Raw genomic sequence first — 24,349 nt, forward strand, 5'->3', positions numbered from 1 at the left:
TCAAACACACTCCAGATTGAGGACCCATGCTTTAAGTAAACCCTTCCTTTCCAAATGGCCAGACTGGGACCAGGGAGCCCTCCGGAACAGAGAGGTCCACCCTATTCTAGAACCTTCCATGGCAAGTCTGTGACCACGTTCCTTCACCCAAGTCACCATGAAATGCGACTATCCGGCTGTACCACAGGCCTATGGAAATGAAGGGGGAAAGAGCGTGCAAAATTAAGACCACCGGAGCCCACAATTCCGGGAAAATACTCTTTAATTAGGGCCAGACTCTCGGAGATTACCCAGGGAGGTTTGCAGAGACCACTAGTGCCCATTAGCATTTTCCCAGGGGCTGCATCCAGGTGATGAAATAGGAGGGCTGTGTGTGATTTGCATGTAATTTGCATCTGCCTGCTCGGACAGGCACTCACTTCTCCGGCAATTTTCTCCAGAATTACGACCTTCTCTTAGAAACCCACGGCTGCCCGGAGGGTTGTCACTTATCATTTTTCTTGCCTTCTCGTTCCCCCCACTCCCCATCCCTGATAAATTTAAAGCCCTAAGCAGAAAGTGTACGATAGGACACTGCCATGGCGAAACTGGGGACCTCTGAGCCTCCCTATCTGCTGGCTTTGTGCTGTTCTTAGACTAGGCGTGCAGTCTGCTGAGAGTGGTGCTGGGATTACTGTTACTGCCAAAAAAACGGTAACAAGTCCCACAGTGGAGACATTACTGGTGCCCGCTTGAGCAAATCGATGAACAACGGGAGGACAGTGCTACAGTGCTAGTTACTGAGAGACTCACAAATGTGAGTGCTGTAGCTTAGCCATGGGGGAAGGCATTTGGTTGGGTTTTTTCTCTCATCTTTCATAGCTCAGGATCTGAGCCCAAGGCTCACCATGGGTTAGTGTTGTGACTGATGAGACTTTTAGTCTCTCTAGCAGGACCCAAGTTGAGGCCTGGCACACAGTGGCACTATGAGATAAAGTTACAAAGCTTTTGTGATTGAGCTTCAATCATACAATGTACCAACACTGTATTGGTACTCCACCAGTGTAATTTCCCACCACCAATGTCCCTAGTGTCCCTCCTGCCCCCTGCCCCACGCCTGTCGTTATGACAGGCACTTTTCATCTCTGTCTCTGACTCTCTCTCTCTCTCTCTCTCTCTCTCTCCCCCCTCCCTTTGGGCATTATGGTTTGCAATACAGATACTGAATATTGGAGGTGTTCCTGCCATTCGGTGGGGATCTTGAGGGGCTCTCATTTCTCGGTGAAAACCATACCTTCCACTTCCTCATCCCTAGGCTGTTGGTGAAGATCTGAACATTAAAGAAGAAACAGGATGGGGCTGGAGCGATAGTACAGCGGGCAGGGCATTTGCCTTGCATGCGGCCAACCTGGGTTCGAATCCCAGCATCCCATATGGTTCCCTGAGCACCGCCAGGAGTAACTCCTGACTGCAGAGCCAGGAGTAACCCCTGTGCATTGCCGAGTAAGACCCAAAAAGAAAGCCGTGCCTTTTGACTGCAGAACACAGCGACGTCCATGGCTTCCTGAGAAAGGCCATGGTGGGACCCACCCTCCTCCCCTTTCTGGAGCTGGACAGAGCCTGTTTCCATCTCTTTCCCAGTTCCCCTGGTCCATTTTGCTCCTCGGTGGGATCTTTTGCCTTCTCTAGGGTCCTGTCTTGGATGTCACTGATTCCAGAGTGGGGAGGATGCTGATGGTATCTAGGGGACCAAGGCCAGAGGTGCTGCTGCACTCTCCATCACTCGGGAGCACTCCCTCCTGCAGATGAAAACAATGAGGATCAGAGAGACTGATCCACTGTCCAAGAACACACAGCCAACCAGCTTCTGGGAGGGGTTCCATCTGCAACACGCCTGACGCCAAAGCCCTTCTCTGACCTGGCACCTCCCAGGGAAAGCCCCAGAGCCAGAGTCCCCGAGGGCACACCTGGGTGGAGGCAGAAACACAAAACTGGAGCCAGAGAGACTGAAGAGCAGGTAAGGCGCTGGCCTTGCTGACCCAGGTTCAATTCTTGGCACTGCATATGGTCTCCTGTGTGCAGGAGTGATCCCTGAGTACAGAGCCGGGAGTAAGCCCTGAGCACTACCAGGTGTGGAGGAGAGGAAAGAAAGAAGGAAAGAAAGAAGGAAGGAAAGAAGGAAGGAAGGAAGGAAGGAAGGAAGGAAAGAAAGAAAGAAAGAAAGAAAGAAAGAAAGAAAGAAAGAAAGAAAGAAAGAAAAAAAGAAAGAAAGAAAGAAAGAGGGAGGGAGGGAGGGAGGGAGAGAGGAGAGGAGAGGAGAGGAGAGGAAGGAAGGAAGGAAGGAAGGAAGGAAGGAAGGAAGGAAGGAAGAAAGAAAGAAAGAGGAAGGGAGAAGAGGAAGGAAGGAAGGAAGGAAGGAAAGAAGGAAGGAAGGAAGGAAGGAAGCAAGCAAGCAAGCAAGCAAGCAAGCAAGCAGGCTGGAGAGATAATTCAGCGGACCCAGCAAGCACTTGTGCACAGGGTTCATCCACTTCTCCTTTTTCTCTTACTTAATATACTCACGCTCCCCTATAGATTTGGACCTGAGGTTCAGGGAGGGCAACTGACAAGCCAAAGGTCACACAGCACCCACTGAATGAACTCAAAGACGCTTTCTGTTTCTTGGGGCAGTGGTGGCTGGCATGCCCAGCTGCATGAGGACACTGTTGGCCAAAACTGAACCCTCATGGCTTCAGAATGGATCCATTGACCCAGCTCCTTGCAACACCTAGAGGCCTGAGACCGGCGAGAGCAGAGAGGAGCGAGCGGGAGGTAGTGACCCCACGCCACAGAAAATAATCTCCCACTTGGGTGCTGGAGTCAAGGTCCCACTGCTGGTCTCTCCTGCAGAGCACCCCACGGGGAACGGCGACTCGCGCTGGCCTTAGCCCAGCTTCCAGCCGCCACCTCTGCACCCCCAGACCCTTCCATGGCCTCTTAACGCCAGCTTGACCCCAAGCCCAGCCCTCCTTCCCTCCCCACCCCCATACGGCAGCCCCAAGAGTTTCTTCTGACCCCCAGCCAGGCTGTGAGCCCAGGGAGAGCCACTGAAAGCATGTGGGGAAACTGAGTCCAGGCCCTAATGTGGCTTACGACTTATGGGGCGCAGCCAGGCACTGACATGTACTCAGGTCTTCTGGGTGATTCTAACCTGCTGAAATGTGATAGCACAGCAGGCAAGGCATTTTCCTTGCACACGGCCGACATGTCCACCCCAGGTTCGATTCCTCTGCCCCTCTCAGAGAGACCAGCAAGCTACCGAGAGTATCTCACCCGCACGGCAAAGCCTGGCAAGCTACCTGTGACGTATTCAATATGCCAAAAACAGTAACAACAAGTCTCACAATTTGTTGTGAGACGTTACTGGTGCCCACTCGAGAAAATCGATGAACGGGAGGACAGTGCTACAGTGCTACAGAAATGTTCTCAGGTCTTCTGGGTGACTCTGACCTACTGTCAGGGTGGAGAGCTGGCAGGTAAGAGGCGCAGGGTAGCTCCCCGGCTGGTGCTTCATGTCCCCTCCCTGAGACCCCTGGAGGGGAAGCCCCTGCAGAGCCGCCCACGCAGCCCCAACCCCTGCCTCCCCCCAGATCCCTCCGCCTCAGGATCAGGACTCAGGATGCATGTTGATGAGACTTTTCCGAGGTGACACTGGCGCTGGGCGGGGGCGGGGAGGCTGCGGGGAGTGTGATTTACACATCCCCCGAGTCCTCACACCTCCCAAGGGCAGCCGGGGATCTGCAGCTTGGCACAGAGCCGCTGGCAGGGCACTGTGGGGCGGCACCCCCAGACGACGATGACGAGAAAGGGAGGGGAAAGGAAGCCTCTAGAGTAGATGGCCAGGGGCTGGAGCGAAAGCACAGCAGGTAGGGCATTTGCCTCGTACACGGCCAACCCGGGTTCGATTCCCAGCATCCCATAGGGTCCCCCAACACCACCAGGAGTGATTTCTGAGTGCAGAGCCAGGAGTAACCCCTGTGCATCGCTGGGTGTGATCCAAAAAGGAAAAATAAATTAGAGCAGGTGGCCAAGGGGGCCTGGAGCTTCTGGCGAAGGTGCCACGGGGGAAAACTTAAGATCCCCTGAGTTACCTCCCCAGCCCAGCCCACCCCATCACCACCACCCCCACACTTGCAGGGCTGCCCAGGTGAGATTCTTTCTTGGTTCCAAGCAGCCATTTCGACTCACTCCACCTTTCATTTCCATCTCCAGGCGCTTCCCTGCCTGGCCAGCCCATGCAAGAGCAGCCACATTCCCCCAGACCTGGGCTGCCTCGGCGCCTCTGGGCCATGACAGGAGGGAAGGGGCCCCACAAGGGGTGCAGGGGTGCAGGGGTGAACTATAAACACGACAGTGGCACTTCTCAGCATCGCTGCTGCTGACCTTCCGGCTTCTTTGAGGGTTTTGCGCATGGCCAGCTGAGTGGCATCATCTCGTCCCTCCTGGGAATGCCCACAGTACCCCCCGCCCCCGGTGATTATAACACATGCCTCTGGGTCATCAGATGCTCCCTGGAGAGACAGGAAAGCCCAGAAATGCCAGAGCTCGGGAGGGAGCCAGAGCCGTGCCACTGCCTCCAGGATGGTTCTGTCCAGCGGCCGGAACAGAAGGGTAGGTTGTGTGCACGTAACTGTCTTGTGTCCAAATCCCTCTGAGCGCCAGCATCACCTGCTATAGGAACCATCCCAAGGCCATTTGTGTTCAGGCTGGTGCGATGCCCACACACACCTTGCCTGTGTTTCTCATCATCTCCTCACTGCTTTTCTGGACAAGGTCTTGTGCCTCGTTTACAGAGCAGAACACCGAGGCTCAGAGAGGTTCAGCAATGCTCTCAAGGGCACACAGCGAGTGTGACTCATCCCACACCCTCCTTGGGGACACAGAGTCCAGCTCACTGTGTCCGACTCATCTGCCATGCTTTTCAAATTGCTTCTAAACAAAAGTTCCAGGAGGTGTCCTATGTGGGTGCCCACTGCCCACAATTCTCCGGGACCCAGAGGCTCCTGGAGGCTGAGGGAAGGCAGGAGGATTCCTGCTGGATCTAGAAGCAGAGGGAAGAGGCTTCAGGAGGTGGCCACAGGGTGGGCAGGGTGGTGTCCCAAGAAGAATGTCCCTGCCTCCCTTTCTCCTTGAGGTCACAAGAGCCCGGGCCCAAGAGAGCAGTGTGCTCAGAGGAGCACATTTACCAGAGCAAACTAGCCCGCCCTGTGTGAGGAACGGGGTGAAGGGGCAGGGACAGGCAGGAGGACTCGTGGAGAGCCCTGTGGGCAGCCAGACCTGGTCCTGAGGCGAGTAGCCAAGTGCAGGGCAGTTCAGAGAAGTTTGACACGGAGCAGCCGGGGCCGAGATGATCCCTGTACTAACTAACCATTTCGGGATGAAGTGGGAGCTCAGGGGACTGGGGGTACACTTTGCACGTCGACGATGCAGAGTCCTGAGGGACAGAGCTATGATGATGACACTCAAGGAGGAGGGTGTGGGGTGGGGCTGACCCATGGGCTCCACTGGACCCACCCTTGAGGGGAGCTCTGCAGGACAGACCATCACAGAGCTTCAGGGATAAAAACGGTGCCGAGACCTTTGTCCCCGGGGTTGGGCCCCCTGTCTGCTGTGGGGGCCCCCCAGGACAGTGACAGACAGAGCAGAGAGAAGGTGCTGCATGTGTGGTGAATGGCGAGGGCTGGGACGAAGGTCTGGGGAGTCTCCGCCAGGGCCAGAGTGGACGTGGGCAGTGTGGGGAGGAGGGGAAGTAGGAACCGCAGCCAAATAAATGTCCACCAGAGTCATTTTCTCACTGTGCCCCAGCCAGCTCAGCAAAGCTCTGCTGTCCAAGGAGACAGAGTGCCAGCCGTCCAGGGAGGGGAAAGGAGGTGGGGGGCGCCCACCCCAGGCCTCCAGAAAGTGGTACTTGATGGCTCTCTTGGACCTGAGGATGTTTAATCTGGAACCCTGCTTGGTCGTTCCTCAGGGCAAGTTGGTGAGGGTGGGAAAGACCCCCAGGCACTCGGCTGCCTATGTCACGGGGATCTGAGAGCCAGCCTCAGTCCCACCTCTGTTCTGGGCCTCCATCTAGAACAGATGGGATTGCTTCGTACACACACACACACACACACACACACACACACACACACACACTGCATCCATTTGACATATCTGCAGTAGTTGCATGGCTGCCGCCAAGGTTTCCATTACAGATATAAGAGAAAAGAAAGGGTCCTCATGCTTTCTGCCTGTCTGATTGTGACAGCCCAGATGGAAGGGGGGAATACAGAAGGGAGAAAGAGAGGGGGGAAATTAAACTGATCTCCTAATGCAGAATAGCAAAACACAGAAAAGGACCCAGGTTAAAAAGTCTGTGCAGATGTGGAATACTACGCAGCTAGAACAAAATGTGAAATACTATGCAACTAGGACAAAAACCACGGAGAAGTGCTCCCTGTACTAATATGGTCAGTTTGGGGATGAGGCAGTAGTTCAGTGGTTTCCATCCCCAGCATCACACCATCCCTGATTACTGAGCAAGGTGTGACCCAAACAAGACAAAACAAACAACCTAGTGTTGATAGGGTGATATTTCAAGGATTTAATAAGGAACCAAGCACAGAATGATACACAGCAGACTGTCCTTATGGTAAAATGGTGGGCACATTGGGGCATAATGAAATAAAGGACAAAGAAAACAGACAGCGATGCAAGTGGTTGCCTAGAGGGGGCAGGTTTTAGGCTACCCGGATGGGGCCAGGGCACAGGACGAGAGTAAGAAATCTCAGAGTATACCTCTGAATAGAGTTTGATTTCCCAGCCGCAGAGAAGTTTGATCTATTCACGCTGTCTGGCTCAATCAGAGCCACGTGGAAACGGGAGGGAGAAGCAACAAACACACCAACATCTTCCCCTTTCTGCCCCCTCCCCAAAACAGATCCCAGAGCCTGCCCAGCCTGGAGCCCCGATCACGAATAAGGGGACCTCCAGAAAGGGCAGAGGGAGGGCAGAGGGCGGGGGAGGGTGTCCCAATCTGTCACCCTGCTCAGCCCCGAGTTCCCACCCTATAGCTCTCAGCTTTCAGGGGTTCCAGCAACAAGCAACACCACTGCTCCCTGCCCTCTGCACTCTGACCCCGGCCCTAGCAGCCCACCCTCACCTGCCTTCTTCTCTCTGTCCCACCAGGGGGCCTGAACCCCCACCAAGGAAGGGCACTCAGGCCTTCAGGATGCAGAGAAGCAGCTCAGCTGGAGCTGTGCTCCCTCCCGGGGAGTCCCCCTCCTCCTCTCTGAGCAGGGCAGGGAGAAGCCAAAAGCCAGAGTCCCTCTCATTGGGAAAAGCAAGAGAGGGGGCCAGGGTAGGGGGCGCTGGATGGCAGGGAAGCCACTTGCTTTGTACGATGACCTGAGTTCAGTCCCGGTACTCTATACAGTCCCTTGAGCACCATCTACGACCACCTCATCCTCACATTCTTCCTCGTGGGGGAGCCTGGGCACCCCCTCTCACACTACAAGATAGTGAGACTCAAGAACACTAAGTCAGAACCCCACCCCAGGATGGGGATGCTCCATGAGGGCCAGGACTGTGCAGGACTCTGAGAAGTTCCTCCCCATAACAGCAGCTGAGCCTTAGAGCTCAAGGGCACTGGGCTGGCCGGGCCCAGGCACACAGGACTCCAGGCCCCGGGCACGTGTCCGATTTGATGCTCCAACCTCACGGGGCTGAGTGGGAGCTTACATGCAGCCCTGTCCTTTTCTGATGCTTTCTCTTCATTTCTGCTGTGCAAAGGAAGGAGGGTGACAACACTTAGCAACTATCCTGTGCAATTAGCACATCCCAGCAGGGAGTGGAAGCCTCCCGGGGAGCCTTCCTCCCTGGGTGGAGGAAGCACCCCACCTTCCTGAAATAACTGCTGCCCAATTCTCCAGGCTACCCCCTGAGCCTCCCTTTGCCCAAAGGGTGCTTGGATGATGACAATATTTGCTTCTACGCAAAGGCCCACATGCCTCTGGGACTCGTTGAGTGTCTTATTTCTGCCCACTGGTGCTACTTTTGGTTGACTGCAAAGAGAAGGCAGAAGTGAGCAGCCCCAATCCAGCGTGGGCAGGATGAGCCCCGGTTCTCTGGGCTCTCGCTGGTGGAAAGATGGAAACTGGGATGAAGACAAAGAGGAGAGGATGAGGAGAGTGGAGAGGATAGGATGCAAGAGGACTGTGGACCCCAGTCTCAGCTAGGGAGACTCAGGCCCCAAGGAACGATAAGACAAGAAAGACTGCTGTATTCAAAGGAATGTGGGTACAGGAAGACAGGGAAGAGTCTAGTGGGTACCCCACAACTTACCAAACATGCCTGAGTGCCCTGTAATCAACCAAGGATGCCTGAGCACCCCAAGACCAACCAAGGATGCCCAAGAATCCCCACAGCCAGCCGAGGGATCCCTGTCCCTGGGTTTCAAGGCCTAAGTCATGTGTCGCCTTCTCTTGGGGCTGCCATATACGCCCTCCCCAGCCAAGGGTGTTCCCCTTTCCGGAACCTCCGGAACCTTGGGGAGGTGGCTTTGCCAGCCCCCATCACTGTTAGTTTATATTGCCCCCACCCTACAAGTCCACCGTGAGTCCCCAGAGACCTGTTTTCCCCCTGTTGGCATCTCAGAGCAGGGACATCCACAATTGCTCCTACTGGTGGGGTGACATTAGACTCTACCTGCCAACAGGCCATGCGCCCCTGAGCAAATGCAATGAGTCTGCAAAATGGCAGCAGCTAACAAGCCCACGGCTGAGGTCTGGGTGTGGGCCACACGCACAGTCAGGCATGTCCTCCCGTGCAGACTGCAGGCAGGAGACACGAGACTTACTGCCTGAAGAAATGCGTTCATTTAATCTGACCTAACATACCTCAATACCTCACCTGGGTTCCTTCTGTATGGGACATAGAGTCTCCTGCACTGGGGAACATTCCAGCACCCCATTACTTCCAAAGGGAGCTCTGACTCATCTGTGGAATATAAAGTAACAGAATGGGAGACTTACACCCAAGAATAGTAGAGATAAGGACCAGGAGGTTTGCTCCACGGCTTGGAAGCCGGCCTCACATGCTGGGGGAAAAGGCAGCTGAGACAGAAAAGGGAACACCAAGTAAAGGGTGTTTGGAGGGCCTGCTCGTGATGGGAGATGCATGCCGGAAGGAGACGATAGACCTAACATGATGGCCATTCAATACTTGCATTGCAGACCACAACACCCTAAAGGAGAGAGAGAGTGTAAAAGAGAATGCCACAGAGGTGGGGGATGGGGGATGGGGTGGTGGGAGGGATACTGGGAACATTGGTGGTGGAGAATGAGCACTGGTGGAGGGATGGGTACTCGAACATTGTATGACTGAAACGTAAGCACGAAAGTTTGTAAGTCTGTAACGGTACCTCATGGTGATTCATTAAAATTTTTAAAAAATTTTTAAAAAACAACAACAAAAGGAAGCTCTGCACCTATGATAGGCTGAGAAAGCCCAACACGTTAATGCCAGCCTGTACCACCAGTAGGCCTGCATGTGGATGTGGCAGAATTTGCACAGATGTCGATGTATTCAAGCAGGACAAAGGAAGGCGCTGAGGGGGAGAGAGCAGGGTTCAGCCAACAGAAAGGACATTCCTGATTCTTTTCAGTTTGGGGTTGATGTTCTGTTATTGAACTTCTCACATACACACACGATGGACGAGCGTCATAAGTCCCCATACCTCCACCACGAGTCACCAAACCAGTGCCAGCAATGTTCCATGTTCTACTGTTTTTGCCTTTCCTCTCTGTGTTTCTGAACTATTTTCAAGAAAGGCCCAATATTCACGCCAATCTGGGCATACTTCCATGTGTATGCTTTGCTGTACTATGCACATCCAAAAATGCAACGACAATGAGGACCTATTTGAGGCCCGGTATATGTTTCATCTCCCCAACTCACCTCCCCATCCTAAAGCAAGCAAGCTTGGGTCAGGACTTTTATTTATTTTTTGTTTTTTTGGGTCACCCCAGCGATGCTCAGGGGTTACTCCAGGTTCTGCACTCAGGAATCACTCCTGCAGGTCCTCAGGGGACCATATGCGATGCCGGAAATCGAACTCAGGTCAGCCATGTGCAAGGCACATGGCCTAACCACTGAACTATCACTCTGGCCCCTCAGGTCAGGATTCTATCCAGACCCTAGAGCACACTGGTTGCGTGTCTCTTAAGACAGTACCCGTGGGGGCTGGGGGCAGGTGGGGGGAGGGCTCAGAGGACTGGAGGATGGAGCAGGTGCTGTATGTATGTGAAGACCCAGGTTGAATCCACTGGGAGGGACCCCCAGACCATGGCAGGCTGTTGCCTGGAATAAAAAAAAAAAAAAGGAATGAGACTAACCATCTCTGACAATCCTCCTGCATCTGCCCACGGCTTCCCTCGGAGAAGCATGGAGGGCATCTGCCCTGGGGAGCCCCTCTGGTTGGGACTTGGCATCACCCCGCTCAGAGGAGTTCTAGAAGATACTCTGCTCCCACTCGAATGCTGCCATGAGGTGCAGGGGCTGGAGAGGACCAGGGGCAGCCTCATAGTCAGAATAAGACTCAGGAGGTGCTCGTCCACCCATCACACTCATGAGGGTCCAACACTGCAACCGTTGGTCCTGATGCAGGGGTGGGGTACAGGGGGATAGAGGGGCGAGGTACTGGGGGACACAAGGGTGGGGTGCTCATATTCTAGGATTCCAGGGAGGACTCTAGAACTACCAAGCCCCCGAGTGCCATCAGCCTGCCTTTCCCTAGTCTGTCTCTGTGCCACCTTCTACTTTCCTCTTTATTCTTTGAAGAAAAGACATTTGACAATGACGAGACAAGCTGGGGGTCCCCTAAAGCCTTCGACCCAGACCCCTCGGCATCTCCCCCGCTGTCTTGGGGTCCAGCAGCTCGGCAGCCATGCATTCCTCCACCCACCTCCTCGGAGCGGAACCCAGCTCTCAAGGAGAGCAAGAACACAACGTGAAAGGTGATAAATATGCATCCCCAAATTTTTAAAAACCAAATTACACAAATCAAGCTTATTCTGAGAGGTTCGTTTCGCCAGGGGTCTCGAGTGCTCCAATCAGCATAATTAAATACTCAGTCTCTCTGGGATTGATTGTGGTTTCCACATTTTTTATCCTCCAAGAACCATTTCAGGGAGATGATTTTGAGCTAATAAGAACCCCCAAATTAGAAACTAATTAAGGAGATGGAAAATACAAATGTATTTGTTTTTAGTCGGGCACTATTTTTATCAGAAGAATCATGAAAAATTAAAATGGTTAAATCTCCACGTGAAGGTTGCCAGCCAAGGGCACCACTATGCTTTCTGTCTCTCCTGCCACCACCCCGGAAGGCGGCGGGCACAGGGGAGTCCAGGCCCCTGGAGGCAACACTGAGGTTTGTGCTTAAGAGCACAATTACATGCTGCTCAGATTAGTGGGGAAAAGGAGGGCTGTCATCATACTTACAGAGCGTGGGCATTAAAAACTCAGAGTTCCAGACTGGAGAGATGGCACATCAGGAAGGGCACCTGTGTTGCAACCGGGTTCAATCCTTGCCACCACGTAGGGTCCCCTGAGCACTGCCAGGAGTGATCCCTGAGCACTGTGCCAGGAGTAAGCCCTGAGCAACTGCAGCATGTGGCCCCAAAAGAACGACCACCAAAGAGTCAGAGTTCCTTCCTTTTCCGGTGCACGTATAACATTTTCTCCTGCCCATTTCCTAGGCAAGAGCATGATGTTTTCTGGGAAAAATTGAAACATCTATACAGGGAAGTGGGGGTTCGAGGTTGCGGGGGGAGCTGGTTCAAAGGGGAGGAGCTCGTGTCTAGCATGTGTGAGGCCCTGTTACTGCCTGGTCCCTGCGCATGGCTAGGAGGAGCTCTGGTGGCCCCCAATACCCCAACACAGCCAGGCCCCTGTCAAAGCGCCAAACCATCTGGCTGGTATCATGAGGCTGAGTCTTGCCGGGCGCGGCCCCTGGACAGCCGACACCACCCACACAGTGAACTCCCAGCCAGGACAACTGCGCTATCACAATGCGCTGGGCGTCGTGACCCTCCGTGCCCTGCGCCCTCCCTGTGCCTTTCAAAGGAGACATGAAGTCACAGCAACATGGAGCCAGTGACTCAGGACCAGCGCCAGCCTGGAGAGGTCAGGCCCCCGGAGAGGCTGCGGGATGCAGGAGCCGGCTGTGACGGGGAGGGGGGCATTCTCTGTCTAGACAGGCCGCCACGCGGGCACCTGTCCACTGTGACTGTCCGCCACGTACACAGCACCACCGCTAATAAGGGGGGCCCACTGCAAAGCCAAAAAAAAAAAAAGCGAGTCCCCAGGCTGGTGGACTGAGATTCTGTCTGAATCCACTCGGCACCAAATCCACATGGCCAAGACGGCTCCTCCCCATACCTGCACCTTCTTCCCCTGAGCACTGACCACAGGGCCCAGGGACCTCCCTGCCAGCCCCTGTGACAGCTTGTGAGGTGCCAGCTTGGTCCCCCGTGGACGGGGAAGGGCAGGTTCGGAAAGCATCCCTGCTGGTACCAGGAATCTCAAACTCCAGGGTCCCAGAGACATGCCCAGCCCCTGCCAGGCTGAGCTCTTCCACTGCCAAGAGCAGGGCCAGGGTTCATATGGAGTCACTGGATTGGAGCACACAACAGGCGGGATGCTGGACAGACCCCGTTAGAAGGAGTGCTGCGCCCAGAGCCCAGACCAGCCGGAGCAAACCCGGCATCTCCCCATTGTTCCCAGGGCTCACTCATCTGCTATTTTTTTTTTTGCTTTTTGGGTTACACCCGACAAATGCTCAGGGGTTACTCCTGGCTCTGCACTCAGGAATTACTCCTGGCAGTGCTCAGGGGACCATATGGGATGCTGGGAATTGAACCCGGGTCGGCCGTGTGCAAGGCAAACACCCTACCTACTGTGCTATCACTCCAGCACCCCCCCCCTTTTTAAATAAATTTATTTATTGAATCACCGTGAGAGCAGTTACAAAGCTTTCAGTTTTAAGTCTCGGTCATACAATGATGAAACATCCGTCCCTTCATCAGTGCACATTTTCCACCACCAAAAACCCCAGTATCCCTCCCATCCCACCCCCTCCCCCTACCTGTGTGGCATGTGATTTCCACATTACTCTCTCTGTCTACTTTGGTTACATTTCATATTTCGACACCAGACCCACCATTATTATTTGGGATGTTTCCCCAACACTCAGACCTGCCGAAAAGGCAACATTAGACAATTTGTTTTCTATTGCTGATTATGACTAGCATATGTTGCACAGCTAGCGCAATTTTGGAATTCTGAAATTGTAATAATTAAATCTGGAGGGATTTCTGCCAAAAGCTGCTAGGATCCGAGTTTCGCTTGTGTGTCTCTGGGATCATGGCCATTAAGCAGCTTGATCAGTAGCCGGAGGGACCATTCATGGGTGGCGACTAGGGGTCTCGTTGATGCGGAGGCCACTATTTCTTTCGAGTTTCAGAAAAAAAACAAAGGCAGGAGGCATTTACCTGCTCTTCAAGTAGGGCTGGGGTGGGGGAACTGGGCTTTGGAGCATGCTGACCTCCTGCCTGCTGGGAGGGTCAAATGCCAGATGGACACACAGCCAACCCAGGACTGGTGCCTGGGGCAGTTCTAATAGGCACCACTCAGAGGGATCCAAAAGCATGCTACTCCCCCACCCCCACCCCAGAAGGGGCAGCCAAGGACACCGCAGCTCAAGGTCAAGGTGCTGTGCCCAGCACACAGGAGACCTGGGTTCAATTTCCGGGTGCCACATCCAATCCCTCAAGCCCTGCCAGGAGTAAGCCCTGAGCACCCCCGGGTGTGGCCCCCAAACAAAATATACTACAAATAATGTTATTCATAAAATTAAATGAAAAAGTAAAACAGGGCAGCCAGCTGGAATGGCAGTGGTGGACGTGGCTAGCAGGATGTAAGATAGAGGTGGGACATGAAACGGCAGCTTAGTAAACCCTCAGACAAGCATGCACAGTCCCGGAGATGCAACAATTTTCATAAATTTTCTTTTACTGAAGTTTTTTTTGATCATTCCATTAGTCATTTACTGGTAATAAGCAGCATAAAATAAATTATTCTGGGACCTGCTATGGGGACAGACTTGGGGGTTGGCTGGGGAAATTGGACAGCGGTGCAGGGAAGGTGACTGTGATGGTGAGATTGGGGTTGGGCTATTGAATATCTGCAACAAATCACCACGAACAACTTTGCAAAACCATGGTGCTTAACTGTCACTGTCACTGCCCTCCCTTCGTTCATCGATTTGCTCAAGTGGGCCCAGTAATGTCTCCATTATGAGACTTGTTACTGTGTTTGGCATATTGCATACGTCACGGGGAGCTTGCCAGGCTTTGCCGTGCGGGCGAGATACTCTTGGTAGCTTGCCGGGCTCTCCAAGAGGGACAGAGGAACCGAACTCAGCTCTGCCGGGCTGGTGTTTAACTAAAGTGGAAAAAAAAAATCAAAGTCCTGGAAAGCAGACAGCCTTTGAGAGGGGCATTTTCACCCCACATATGCTGCTGCCCAGTGAATCCTGATCATCAGAGTCTCATAGCCCAGACCACAAACACCCGGAATGATGGGGTGACAAGGGGTGGGGTGTATTTCTGCTTTCGTACGCCCACCCATGCCCACCCGCAAGCTCCTGCAAGAACTTTGCCCTGAGAGGAAGCACCGCTGACCGTTCGTCCTTGTGCCTAATGCCAAGTGTTTTGCCCCGGTCACATTATCTCATTCTCCCAGCCAGGCCGTGTGTGAACCACGGTTCTGCATTGAAATTGGGAGCCCGTGTTCCCAGGCGTCTGCATCCAGCTCCGTTTCCCAGCCTTCTCCTCTCTGCGCCCAGCTCTCTCCCTGCCAACAGCACACGGGCTTCACGCGTCTCTGCATTTGGGCACTGAGCCCGGGGCTGGGCACACAATGAGGCCTTGGTAAATATTGGTAAATGAGGCTCAGAGCCTCCTGATGAAAAGCTGAGCCTTTGTGCTCCAAAGAGAAGCACGAGCTCCCGAGGCCACACACAGGAGGAAGGTCCTCACCCACCCACCCCCTGCAGAGCTGACCCCCTGCTGACTCCTGCAGCCCCCGCGCCCCCGTCCTCCACCAGGAGCACTTCCGGAGACTACCCTGTCCAGGTACTCAGCAGGGTCCGAGAGGCATAACCATCTGTCCTGCTGGATGTGGGATCCGGGAAGCCCATGGCCAGTATACCAGGTTCGGGGGTGCCCTGGAACAGCACCCCTGGGAGCTGTCAAGATGCAGCTCCTCCTTCAGCCAAGCCCTTTCAGGTTTAGTTCTTTCCCAAGCCCCCCCCCAACCCCAGCCCCTTCCGATTCCTCCTAAACAGGAGCCAAGCCCCTGACCATCTGGGACCAGGGCTGACCCACTTCTTAGTTCTGGGCTTCATGTATTAGACCCATCTGGGTCTTATTCTTCCTCCCTGATTGAGCACGGGGCCACCCAGAAGTCCTCACGCTGGACTTCCCACCCCTGGCTCGGCCCTGTGCCCCCTGACCTTAGCCTGCTGGGAAGGGAATCTGCCACACCCCCCTCAGACCCCTGGCCCCAGGCCACTGGTCCCTCCCTTCCCTGGTCAGTTTCCCCAGGCCCCACACTATTTTTGTTCCACTCTGGACTGCTGTGGCCCCGAGCTGAGAGTTGCCTACATAGTTACCCCATCAGAGACGGACAGTGCAAACCAGGCAGCCTCGAGGACAGGCCAGCCATGGGATCCTGGCTCCCCTTAAGTCACCATCCCTCTAGTCCCTACCTTTGGGACCTTTGGAGACATCCTGCATTGGCTGACACCCCCAGCACCACTGCCAGAAGCAGCCTATATACCAGCCCCTCCTTGGGGTCTGCCCCCCGCCCCCGCCCCCAGACCCTCTGCCCCCCACTCTGGAGGTAGGGAGAGCTGCAAAGCCTCTGTTCACCAGACACACAACCCCCACATCACCCCGTCAGAAGAGAAGGAGGAGACACCCAGTGGGGCATCCCAATCTAGTCCGCACATACCCAGGGTCCACCAAGAGCCCCTATACTAGGGGCTGGAGCGATAGCACAGTAGGTAGGGTGTTTGCCTGGCATGCGGCTGATGCGGGTTCAATTCCCAGCTTCCCATTTGGTCCTCTGAGCACCTCCAGGAATAATTTCTGAGTGCAGAGCCAGGAGGAACCCCTGTGCATTGCCGAGTGTGATCCAAAAAGAAAAAGAGCTCCCGTACCCATCTACCTGCTTCGGTATCCCCCCTGCAATCAACTCCTGGCTTCCCCAGGCAGCCTGGGGAGAAGGTCCTCTTCTTAAAGCTGTGACTCCAAGTTACCCCATCCATAAAGGCTCCAGGATCAAAGGCCCAGCAGGGAGCCGGTTAGAAGTTGAATCTCTGGATGGACATGCCAGGCTTAGTGACAGAGGACCCAGACATCACAGATTGGGCCTCTGTGTCTGTCATCACCTTCCCAGTGGCCAACGCTGTGCCTCCACAGGTGGGCCAATGCTCCCCTCCCACTCAGACCTGAGAGGCAATCCTCCCTGACCCCCCTGACACCACGTACCTGTGGCTGCAGGACGAAGCATCAAGGCAGCTGGAGTCACACTGTCGCTGCAGACGCCTGCGTGCAATGATGCTGGGTCCGGCTCAGGCCTCACAGCCCGGCCAGGGTCCCCATGCTCTCGTGCTCTCCTGCCTGGCCACGTTTCCGGGACCGTCTGAACTCCTGGGCACCCAGCTGGCCCTGAGGGAAGAACAGAAGCCTGTCACCACCCAGAGCCAGACACGCGTGTCCCAGTGTGAAATATTCTAGAACTTTCCAAATGTCCTCTTGCTGCTTGTTTCCATTTGGTCCAGGCTCTGTGGACTACAGCGAGCCCCTCAGATGGGCTTGTCACTGCCGTGTCCAGCTCTCCAGTATCATGTCCCCAACACACACACACACACACACACACACACACACACACACACACACACACACCTTCCCTCTCCCCTCTGCAGGTTTCCTCAGCTCTGCCTGGAAAACCTACTTCCGCCGCTCACATCACCCACCGCGGAGAGTCATCCTGATCCACCGCAGAGCCTCCCTGCCCAGAAAGGGCCAAGAGCCATGTCCCCCAGGGACAATCTGCTGTCCTGACCCAAACCCTGGAGGAAGTGTCCCATACAGTCGCCCCATCTCAGTAACTCAGCAGAGTGGAGGTTCCAGTCAGAGAAGCCTGGCCCAGCAGGGATCCTCGGGGGCTGCAGCCCCCACAACCGCAGATCATGCCTGGCTCCCGCTGGGGGGCAGGAGTGCGTGTGGGGACCCAGATGGCCACAACCCAACCTCAAGTTCTTCCAGGAGTTGCTGGAACCACGGCTGGGCATCAGGCTGAGCCAGGCAGAGAGGCTCACCCTGATTCCTCCAGGCTTCAGGCCAGGGGGCAGGAAGGAAGGTGACAGATGAGAGCAGAGACAGGACTCAGGACTCTGTAAGAGGCGATGACCGGGGCTGGAGCAATAGCAGAGCGGGTAGGGCATTTGCCTTGCATGGGGCCAACCTGGGTTCTATTCCCAGCATCCCATCTGGTCCCTTGAGCACCGCCAGGAGTAATTCCTGAGTGCAGAGCCAGGAGTAACTACCTCTGTGCAATGCTGGGTGTGACACAAAAAACAAAATAAATAAACAAATAAATATAGTTAAAAAAAAGAGTCGATGACCTCACCTTACACACCCCTCTATGATCCACACCCATCCTTCCACTTCGGGTCCACAGAACCCCAAGAAACCTTCCCACCTACCCAGCTTTGAAATACCTTTCCATCACCGCCAGAAAGTGAAAAGACATATCAAAGATGAGGACACAGCATGGAGAGGTCGAGCACCTCCCCAAAGTTCAGGAAGAGTGGCGACTGAGGTGCCCGATTCCCAAGGGTCCCCATCCATCAAGCCACTAGTGCTGGGTGGGGCTCATGTCCCAGGGTTGGGGGTCCGCAGGGGTGGGCAGGAGGAGAGAACAGAGTCAGCTACAGTGAGGGAGTGGGGGGCAGTGCTATGATGCCTTTGTTCTCTCCCCCTCGGAGGCTCTCAGCGGAGGCTGGAGAGAAGCCGGCGATGACGACAGGACGGCAAGGTGAGGGAGCAGCTCCGGCCAAGCAGAAACCGGCTGTGATAAATAGCCCACGGGGGAGCCCAGCTGAGCTCAAGTCTCCTGGGCTACCTGGCTCTGTGCTGCGTTGGCCTCCGAGGCGTTTCTGGCCATGGGGGACAAAGGGATTCTAGCTATTCCTTCGGTAGAACAAAGCGAGTGAGACACAGCCGTCACCTGCAAAAGGCACGTGACCATTCAGCGCTCTTCCACAGATGGGAAGGATTCCGAAACAACAAACACGAGAACCACCGTGCCATTTCCTCCCGAGAGTGGCTGGGCTCCATCCCCAAGCAGAGGTCCCACCCAGGGAGGGACCTCTGTTAGCCTGGCCACAGAATAAGTCCTTCCAGAACAAGGAGCATAGGCCAAAGTAGACCCAGAAATTCCGGGGTAGAGAGCAGGTCCCTGGGGTCCGGCAGGCAAGTGACTCAAGCACCCGGGAGAGTTCGTGTCCAGTCACTAGAGAGTAGAGCTGAGAGCACCACTACGGGGAGGACCGAAGATCATCCCTGTGTCCTTAGCACTGTGTCCAGGGGGGGGCCTCAGGGGTCCTCACTCACCCCTGGGCTCTCAGGATGCCACGGAGGTGGGGGGAGCAGGAGCCTTTAGGCAGCCAGTCACCAGACCCCCTGCTGACCGCACCCTACCGCCCAGGCACAGCTACTTGGCAGGGCTTGGGGAGGACGGGAGTTCCCCCCCGCCCCCTGCCGGAGCCCCCCTGCAAGGTGGGGGTGAAGCATATGCACAGCAGATGGAGCTGTCGCCCTCACGCCAGGATCCTCATTCCTAATTATCTGTGCTGTCAGCAAAACAATTAACCGGTGAAGAAAAATTGCGCGGTCCACTCCCAACCATACGAAACGGCGATTTTTCCCAAGGACGAGGGACACCGCGTGGGCCATGGCAGAGGGGAAGCCGGGCGGCCCGGTGCTTGCTCTGAATGGCACTCTCGGGTGGGTAGGGGGCGACTGGGCCCTCTCTCCCCCTGCCTGCACAGCCCCATCTCAAGAGACCCCCTCGGCCCCACAGTGCCTGCCACCAGCCTGGTTCTTTCCCCGAGCCTGAAGTTCCCTTTGTGAACAAGACCAAGTGTGTGAAGTGCCTGCCTCCGTGAACTCATTTCTTCATTCCGCCATCATCCTGAGTATTAGCGTGTCACTCCCAGGAAGCAGAGGGAACATCTATTCTAGCTTCTTCTTCTTCTTTTTTTTTTTTTGCCTTTTGGGTCACAGCCAGCGATGCACAGGGGTTCCTCCTGGCTCTGCACTCAGGAATTACTCCTGGCAGTGCTCAGGGGACCATATGGGATGCTGGGAATCGAACCCGGGTTGGCTGCGTGCAAGGCAAATGCCCTACCTGCTGTGCTATCGCTCCAACCCCTACTTAAGCTTATTTTGTTCTGCGTATCAGCACTTTGCCATCCTGAGAGGAAGTTGGGGGAGATGGGACAGGGAGAGCAAGACCGCTGGGAGCCCAGGGGCCTGGCACAGGAGTGCCATCCCGCTGTGAGCAAGAAGGCGGGGGGGGGGGCTTCCTTGCGATTTTGGCTGCAGAGACCATGGCATGGAGGCAGAACGGTGCCCGGCACGCGGTGCCCAGGGCAGGCCTGCAGAGGGGTGCAGGGGGCACGGCACGGAGAGAAGCTGCATGCCCAGGGCACCAGAATGCAGCAGCGGCATGAAGAAACCAGCCAGAACCCATGGAATTTGCAACAGGACCAGCCATGAAAGCAAAACTGGGTGGGAAGGCAGCGGGATCAGGCATGCTAGAGAGCCAGGGGGCAACCAGGACTCGTCTGTGGCTCAGTCCGTTCCAGAAGTGGCTTTCCACATGGCGTCCTTGCTGGGGGTCACACTGGCAGGCGGTAGCTGGGAGGTGGAGCCAGGGTCTCACCCTGGGGGAGATGAAGCTGGTCCTGATACACAGCACCTCCTCGCCAGGGCAGAAAGCAAAGCCCACATGAGGCACCGTCTAGTACCTGTCACTGGCAGAGCTCTGGGGATCATATGGGATGCTGGGAATCAAACCCGGGTCGGCTGCATGCAAGGCAAATGCCCTACCCGCTGTATTATCGCTCCAATACCTTGAAGGGGCTGTGGACCCTCTTGCTCAGGTAGGAAAAGGGCTACAGGAGGCAGAGAGGAGCTGGGGGTGGGCGGAGAGCCGACACCCCCTTCTCCACCAGCCAACTGAGAGCCCCCCTCCAGGCTATCCCTCGACACCCGGCTCCCCCTACCTTCAGCTCAGTGCAGGCTCAGATGCCAACAAGCGTGTTTATATTCAAATGGGCGGCTGCCCACTCGAAGGCAGACACGTGACCGCACCCCTTGCCCAGAGCCTCTGGCGGAGACATTTCTAAATCCGCGTCTGGCACCAAGAGTCAGGTTCCCAGGCCATCTCTGTCCTGGGAGACCCAGGCAGGACCCGCCAAGCTGCCAGGATGGAGGGGGATGGAGCAGGAGAGATCAGGGAGCAGCTGGCTGAGACGCAGCCATCGACCTCCAGAAAGGCGATCTGCAGCCCCCTCCCCCAACCCGTGGCCCCCGGCCCCCTTATGCACCGGGAGAGTCCATCACTTGCCCAAAGCCCTTGGTGGCAGAGCCAGGAAAGACATTCCTCGCTCAAATGGGCATCGATTAAAAATATACCAACGGAATCTTTTCCCTTCCCCTTTCCTCAACCCCCTGGAGCCTGGGCTGCTGGTTAAAAATAGCCCGGCTGTGGCATGGATCCTACACCACCAACCCACGGCCACAAGGAAATTAAGGAGTCATCAGAGACAGAGCTAAGTGGTCCCCCTGGGGAGTGGACTGGGGAGGACGGCAAGGAGACGCTTTCCACTCTCTCCGGACACACCTCCCCACACCTAACAACAGCAGATAATGTTTGTATTAATTTGCTATGGGCTGGAGTGATAGCACAGCAGGTAGGGCGTTTGCCTTGCACGTGGTCGACCCAGGTTCAATTCCTCCGTCTCTCTCGGAGAGCCCAGCAAGCTACCAAGAGTATCCCACACGGCAGAGCCTGGAAAGCTCCCTAGGGCATATTCGATATGTCAAAAACAGTAACAACAAGTCTCACAATGGAGATGTTAATGGAGATGTTACTGGTGCCTGCTCGAGCAAATCGATGAACAATGGGAGGACAGCGCTACAGTGCTAGCTTACAATTTGGGCGGAGGGGGGGGGAGTGTTAGCAAGTGGGTAGGGCATTTGCCTTGCACTCAGCTAATCTGGGTTTGATTCCTCCATCCCTCTCGGAGAGCGTGGCAAGCTACCTAGAGTATTCTGCCCGCACGGCAGAGCCTGGCAAGCTTCCTGTGGTGTATTTGATATGCCAAAAAACAGTAACAACATGTCTTACAATGGAGACATTACTGGTGCCCGCTCGAGCAAATCGATGAACAACAGGAGGACAGTGCTACAGTGCTATTATTTTTTTTTAACGGTGGCTTCCCCACGGCATCCTTCAGCATAGTGAACTAGCCCTGGCCCAGTCATCCAATAGCTCGGTGTTGGCAGAGCCCTCAACAGCCAGGGAACCGGGGACAAAGGAAGCCTGGAAGAGCACTGGGACTCAGAATCTCCTGAGACTGGCTAGCTGTGCAACCTCAGACAAACCGCTTGAGCTCTCTGGGCTTCTGCGTCCACTGACTGTGAAATGAAGGACCCGGGAGAAAGTCGGGGTGGCTGGGTTTGGCCCCTTCTAGCCCTGGTCTTTCATCACTCTAAGGACGGGATCTTTTCAGACATCAGGAGGCAGAGAGGAAGGATGCTGAGCTCGGCCCTGGCTGATGAGGTACCAGGTGGGAAGAGCACCAGGTGGGGAGTCCAGCCAGGCGGGGTGACTCTGCGGGGGTCAGCTAGGAATGTCCACTAGAACTCGGGGGACTGTGCCTCCATGTTTCCCCCATACCAGCCTTGTCCAGAGGCTGCTGAGGGCTTGAAGGGTAGAGCAGGTCGCTGGCGTTTAACCCTTCATACTCTCTACTTCCTCCTGCCATGTCACTGCCGGCCGTGCTATGTGGGTGTGGGTGTGGGTGTGGGTGTGGGTGTGGGTCAACGGGAAGGGGGCTCTAGCACCAGGCTGGCACCCGCCCACACCCTCCTATCAGCTGTGGTCGTGGGACAGCTTCTCAGATGCTTGTACCTTTAGTTTCTGGGTCTCTGAAGTGTTTCAGAGTGTTGCAGGTGAGGGGGCTGCTTGCAGTCCCAGCTACAGCCAGGATGAGCATCCTCTGTGACCACTGAAAGGCGGCCGATTCCCAAGGGCCCAGAGAGAGGCTCCGTGGAAACCTGCCATGGAGATTAGCGCACTGGGCCGAGCACCTGTCTCGCATGCAGGAGGCCCGGGTTGATGCGCAATACCACATGACCCCCTGAACATCTCCAGGACTGACCCCAAGGCCAGATGTGGTCCCAAAAGCAAACAAGAAAATTGATTTCCAGGAGGGTGTTTGCTGAGCATTGGTGGATTTTGTTTGCTTGTTTGGGGGTTTTGTTTGTTTGTTTTTCCTGAGAAGGGGCAGTGGATTAAATAAATCTGGGGGCTTCCAGGGAAGCTGGGGCTAGTGGATGCCCACACACCAGTCCCGACCAGTGACCATCTCGCTTCTCGCACGTATCTGGCTGGTCACGCTTCCTCCAGGCCTGCTCCCCAGCCTCTCCGAAGCTCCTGGCACACAGGTGGCCGCCCGTGACTCCCCCCGGCTCCCCTCCCTGGCCCCTCTCTGCCTCACTCAGCGGGCTGTGCATCTGGCCGAGCTCGCTGCTCCTGGACTCTGCCCTGGGAGGGACGGGGGCGGTTTAGATGAGTCTCTGGAGCGTTAATGTGCTTATGAATCACCTGGGGAGCTTGTCAGAGTCCAGATGCAGCTTCTGATTCATCCCAGGTGGCAATCTGGCACATGCCTCTCTGAGCAGCCCTCACCAGAGTCCACTCCTGGGAAGACCCCCTTTCATTGTTTGATTAGCAAGGGGATGGGGTGGAAGAAAGCTTGGGGTGGGCGTGGGTAGGGGTCCCTGCTCCCAATCAGCCATGGGTGGGGAGAATGGGGGATGCAAACAGAGACAGGTAGGCCAACCGTCCATCCATCCATCCAGGTCAAAAAACAAAAACACTGTCCTCCCGTTGGTCATCGATTTGCTCAAGCGGGCCCAGTAACGTCTCCATTTTGAGACTTGTTGTTACTGTGTTTGGCGTATCGAATACGTAATGGATAGCTTGCAAGGCTTTGCTGTGCGAGTGAGATACTCTCGGTAGCTTGCCGGGCTCTCCGAGAGGGGCGGAGGAATCGAACCCAGCATGGCTGGGCTGGCTGCGCACAAGGCAAACAACCTACCGCTGTGCTGTCACTATCCAGGTCAAAGGGGTGTTATTTTGACAGGGAAGGTGTGATGGAGACCGAGGATGCATTCAAAAAGCCCTACAGAGGAAAATAGGGGAAGGTTTTACCAGATTCCTTGGTATTACCCGATCAATATAAAGTAAAAGTGTCTTAAGAGAACGAGACGGCGCCGGAAGATGCTTTGGGCGTGCATATTCACCAAAAAGGCAAACCACCATTTATACACAGGCTGTGTCTTCTTGCCGACAGGCTGGGAAATGCTCACTGGATCCCAGCATAGAAGAATCACCAAAGTCAGAACATGCTCATAGAATCAAACGTGCTTCGATTTCTTTGTCATCGGTTAGATATTCCTAATGATTTTTTTTCATTATTTTAGTAACTGAAAATGTGTCTTCTCTGAATTCCCAGAAGTCCGCTCCCCCCAAATGGGGTCCATTATTCTCTTCTGGAGGTTGGATTCACAAACTGTAAGGGCTGCATTAAATCTTCTCCGAGAAACCCAAAAATAAAGCAACCCAGATTCTGGTTTTCCTCTCAGCCAAGGGTCCAGGGCTTAGAGGGAGGCCAGCGCGATCACCTCTCACTATAGCAACCAGGTGACCCCAGCAACCCCGATGATTAGGAGTAAAAATAGGAAGCCTGCGGCCAGCTGCTCAGCAGGACACTGCTATGGTCTGCCCTGGACAGGGCAGGCTGGCAGCCCACTTGGCCTCTCCTGCAGGAAACAGAAAGCAAAAAAGCAGGTTTGGGGGAGGCTGGATCGTGCAGCATTCACAGAGCAATCTGGCATATGCGTCATTGTTTCTCGTTTCATGC

At 55.1% G+C, this 24,349-nt stretch overlaps 1 protein-coding gene and 1 pseudogene across 1 annotated transcript in view; one reads left to right on the forward strand and one right to left on the reverse strand.

Annotated features, from left to right (window-relative positions):
* Positions 1-16,679, reverse strand: part of ZBTB7C (zinc finger and BTB domain containing 7C) — a 241,437-nt gene extending 224,758 nt beyond the window's left edge. The window contains exon 1 of the mRNA XM_056138113.1: positions 16,614-16,679. The gene's annotated coding sequence lies outside the window, so the exon portion shown is untranslated. The remainder of the gene's footprint in view (positions 1-16,613) is intronic.
* On the forward strand, positions 6,153-6,291 carry LOC130045591 (uncharacterized; annotated as a pseudogene).
* Positions 16,680-24,349: the final 7,670 nt, after the last annotated feature.

Source organism: Sorex fumeus, unplaced genomic scaffold (assembly GCF_029834395.1).
Source record: "Sorex fumeus unplaced genomic scaffold, SorFum_2.1 ptg000128l, whole genome shotgun sequence".
Classification (NCBI taxonomy): Eukaryota; Metazoa; Chordata; class Mammalia; order Eulipotyphla; family Soricidae; genus Sorex; species Sorex fumeus.